Source organism: Chanos chanos, chromosome 15 (assembly GCF_902362185.1).
Source record: "Chanos chanos chromosome 15, fChaCha1.1, whole genome shotgun sequence".
Classification (NCBI taxonomy): domain Eukaryota; kingdom Metazoa; phylum Chordata; class Actinopteri; order Gonorynchiformes; family Chanidae; genus Chanos; species Chanos chanos.
In genome coordinates, this window is record NC_044509.1 from 4,084,947 (window position 1) to 4,089,946 (window position 5,000).

A 5,000-nucleotide genomic window follows, 5' to 3' on the forward strand; every position below is an offset into this window, starting at 1 on the left:
TCATCAGTCCACACTGAGTCTGTGAAGTCTTCAGACGCCTCTCATTTCCTTTAGATTTTTCCGTCATGTCTCATAAATATTTATGTACTCTTATTCCATTTAATAATTTAAGAACTGTACTCTAACTATCCTGGTGCCAGCCAGACAAGGACAGGCTCCCCCTTTTGATTCCCGTCTTCGATTCCAATTGAGTGATTTGAACCGAACTGAACTGAATTGAATTGAATATGAATTGTATGTGAATAGAATATGAACTGAACCGAATGCAGCTCTTAAAGAGAAGCCCAGTCTCCTTCTCATATAAGAAACTTGTCTATCAGAAGCCAGATTACATCTGAACCCCCCCCGACAGTGCCGGGATGGATAAAATATGGCGACTTTGTGAATTTTTTTTCGTCTTCATCTTCAATGTAAATATATATATATATATATATATATATATATATATATATATATATACCTTAGTTAAGATTACGTCATACATAATGTGACCATGTAGTAAAATCCCAGACTGCCCGTGTCAGTGCAGTGAAATGCTCATTTTGAGTAGTGGTCGTTCAGCGGCCTTTGATGCTGTCTCGGGGGCTGAGATGACGTGGTTGTCATGCAGAGATAACACTCCCCCCCCCCCCCCCAGGAGCTTCCCCCACATCCTGCTTTGTTGGAGAGAGAGGAAAGTTCCGGACAGACCTGATCTCTGGGTCTCCTAATGGTGGTTCTTTCCATACGCGGATAGGAAAGAGAACTCGGTATGATACCCTGTGTGCATGTGTGTGTGTGTGTGTGTGTGTGTGTGTGTCTGTGTGTGTGTGTGTGTCTGTGTGTGTATGTGTCTGTGTGTGTATGTGTGTGTGCAATTTAAAGATGTTTTGTTTGAAGTTGGATTGTAAGTAGTCTGTGTATGTGGGTGTGTGTGTGTGTGTGTGTGTGTGTGTGTGTGCGCGCGTGTGTGTGTATGTGAGTGTGTGTGTGTGTATGTGTGTGTGTATCTGAGTGTGTGTGTGTGTGTGTGTGTATGTGTGTGTATGTGTATGTGTATGTGTGTGTGTGTGCGTGTGTATGTGTATGTGTATGTGTATGTGTATGTGTATGTGTGTATGTGTATGTGTATGTGTGTGTGTGTGTGTGTGTGTGTGTGCATGGGTGGGTTGGTTGGTGGGTGGATGGATAGCACAGTAAATTTAATATGATTTTTTCTTAGTTGCTGTTACAGTAAGTTGTAGTAGGGCTGTGCTTTCCACTGCTTTCATAACCAGATTTACTCTGCCGAGTGTGGATGAAGATTTGTTGTTAAGAAAATTTTGAATCACAGATCCAAACACAGAAATCACAGAGGTTCTAACTATATTCACAGATCTCAGCTTTATTACTGTATTTGAGTGATAGTGAAATGTTTGTGTATTCGCTCCACGCTACTTTTAGTCAAGGCTTTTTGCTTTTTTTTTTTTTTTGTTCCGTGGTTGACTTCAATTTTCCAAAAGCCTGAATGCGTCATGAATGCAGCCACGGTGTTTTGGTTCCATTATCGTAATTACTCTGCTATCAGGTATCAGGGACAATATCCATCATTCAGCTTCCAATTCTGAAGAAACCGATACAAATGGCTTTTTTAATATGGTGATAGGTCCTTTCATTTTGAATGAATTAGCGTGTTTTACAGCAAGAATGAGTGTGAGCCTCATGCTAAATTTTTGGGGAAGTGTTTATGATTGTTTTATCACGTTTTTAACATGCAAAATTCCTCAGAATAAAATTCAGGGGCCAAAAAGCACACATTGCCAGCAGATTAATGGCAGCCCTGTCCAATGAGATCAATCTCATCAAAATAACGCCAAGATAATCAAATCAAAACAGAGACTGAAAGAGTAACTTACTCACCTTTAGGATTATTCTAGTTTTAATGAGATCAATAATTATAATCCTATACTGGCAGTAAGCAGTCTTTGAATTCCCAAGTTGTTCTTGAAATACCTGTGTAAAGAAAAGTACTTATACAAAGAAAGTGTACAAAACATAGAAAGTGGTATAAATGGTTTGAATTCATCTTTATGACTGTCAGATGAATATCAGGCATCTGTCATAAATACATTGGATTCTGTTGACATTTCAGTTGTTTTTGGAGTGAGTTTTCTTTCAGTTTAGAGATTCAGTAAATCATGTATCCTTCTCAATCATTTTTAAATATTTGCTTTATATATAAATTATGTCGTAGTCACTGTGAATAATATGATGGCTAGCTCAGCTTATTCTTAAATGAAACCACTGTAAACAATGCGACCACTGTGCACACTGTAAACTGTATTCTTACCAGTGGAAGGCCACTGGTATGGAATGCTACATGATTCCAAGGAAATATTGGACAAAAACAGTCACCTGCATGTTTAGTAATAACCATTTAAGGCTCTGCTATGACATGAAATGTCTGTACTCAGCAGGCGATTAAGAATTTTTCATTTTGAATGTAACTGTTCAACAATTGTTCATTGTCATCCTACGAGAATCTCGCCAGTTATTTTGACTCTTTGTAGGAGGAGTTTTCATTTATAGTAGCTGTGCATGGAAACAAAAACCCTCAAAAACTGTAGCTGCTTTCCTGTCATGAGTAATACGTCAAGGTAAGAGTTTGGCCAATAAAAAAGTGGCTATAAGTTATGTAATCAGAAGTCAATAGCGTGGATTACGCAGTGATAACACTCACAGAGTTAATTTAACAGAATTTGCTGTGCATTGTGTGTGTGTGCGTCTGTGTGTGTAGCAGCATAATCGGTAAGCGATAGCCGATCTAAAAACCGAATGGTTCGGTCTCATCGAGCGCATCGTTACGCATCGCTATGCAACGCACGCGACGCTTTTGGCCGATCGTCGGCATGTAGCGCACGCATTGAGCGAATGAGTCATCGGTATGCGCCGCGGTGCTCAGGAAGTTATTTTGAGGGAAAGCGCCGTATCCCTCTCCGGCTCTCACTCTCTCTCTCTCTCTCACTGTCAGGCCCGATTGATGTAATACAACCCCGGGGTGAAGAGATGGATTTGCAGAGGGGTGGAGACGCGGAGTGGCACAGAGAGGGAAGGAGAAAGAGAGGAGGAGGAGGAGGAGATGAGAAAAAGAGAGTGATGGAGATTAGAACACCCTGCTAATGGCCTGAACGAGAGACTGAGTTGGCGGACGGACAGAATGGGCTAATTAAAGAATCTGAGATAGTAGCACTGTTGCTCATTGTGACCGTCTGCCTGCTTTTACAAATGCAGGGGGAGGTGTGCGTGTGTGTGTGCATGGCACAAACAGCCTCTTTGCATTAACTAACGTTCACCAAAAGCACATATTAAACACTGGTTAGCTCCTGAATTTGAACATTATGTTCTGATAAGAAGGGATTTGAATTTAAATTACCCCCAGTGTACACTACGTAATTCACATATCTGGACGTCTTATTGAACTCTTTGACAGATTCATACGGGCTTTTTCCCTTATCAAACATAAAACTAACAACAGTCCGCTCTGTGGGGGTCGCTGGTACTCTGACACAGAGAACTAGTCGATATATTTCCCCGGCTCTGGGCCGTAATAGCGATTGATTGAGCCACCTCGGATTTTGCCCCTGTGATACTTCTGTTTCTCTGAGAGGCTGATGTATTTCCAGGCTAGAAGGTTAGAGAGACAAATTTAGTAACCGGAGGGCTGATTGGTCAGATCCCTTCTGGAACATAAAAGGGAATTTGTTATCGTAAGAACCAATTCTTCACGTCACAGGTGGAATTGGGGCGGGCTTCGATATCTCAATAAGATTCTGAAAGTGCGCTAAGGGGACTTTTTTTCTTTTCTTTTCTTGATTGTTTTAAATGTATCCCAGAATCATAAATGTATTTAAATGATTTGAACGCTATGTGGAAATGATATATATATATATATATATATATATGGTGTTCGTTTTATCTGATTCAATTTTGTTTTGATTAATAAATTATCTGATTTGACTGATTGCATGGCATCAACGCCCGATGCTGCATGTTTAAAATCAAGCTTCCTGTTTTTGTGATTTAATGTAGGCCATATCTAATTTGATAGTTTTAACGAGTTTTTGAGTCGTGTCATTAGCAATTGCAAGAATCCTGATGTTTAAACCAAGTTACAATACAGTACATATGACGGTAAAGTATAAAAGTTACTTGCATTGTCCATACGGATCCAAACAGTTTTGTAGATTGACAAGCCTATGGCTCTTTAATGCAGCCTGGAACAACAGCATTGAACAGCTTCTAGAAAGCTCTAGAGATTTCAGGATCTTCCCTCGGTATTGATCTTGTCTCTTTCAGCTCCCTTTTTTCTTTAGCTCTCTCTCTCCATCTATGTCACATCTTCTTCTTTCAACTGCTTCACACTCTCACTCCATCTTTTTTTACCTTGTCAGGAAGAACCGTCACTTGTCAATTATTAATTTTGTTCATTTTGGGACAGATGTCATTCAGTTCAATGCACTGACAAAACAGAAACGAGATAAACATTAAAAGTCTGTTTTGAAGGGGACAGACTTTAATGCGCTTTTCTGCATTTTGGCACAAGCAGAAACAGATGTTGTATATCACACCACTTGTGCTCTGACAGACGTCCTAAGATTTATAAAAAAAAAAAAGGATTTTGTTGTAAACGAGATTTAATAACTATAATACTGATATGTCTCATAGACCAAGCAGGGCTTTCATTCTGAATGTATCGACAAAACATTATTGTTTTGAAAACAGTTATCAAGCTTTGACAGAGAAAAATATGGGCTTCCTTTTATTACTTTCTCTCTGTGAAAGACAATTTTTAACAATTTTCTTGAGCACACGGTGTAGTCTTTTTTTTTTTTAATCTCTCGAATTCACTACCCCCCACCCTACCCCCCAAAAAACAACCATTCTATACCACTTGTTTCTGAATTTTCTCTACTTATAAAAGTTTAATTTTGGCCAAAAAAGTTTTGTACATTGTCATTGTCTCCCAGGTCACTCCCAAACAC

General features: G+C 39.4%; 1 protein-coding gene across 3 annotated transcripts in view; it reads left to right on the top strand.

Annotated features, from left to right (window-relative positions):
• abcg4a (ATP-binding cassette, sub-family G (WHITE), member 4a) overlaps nt 1-5,000 on the top strand; it is a 21,323-nt gene that overhangs the window by 5,669 nt on the left and 10,654 nt on the right. The gene's annotated exons all lie outside the window — the stretch shown is intronic.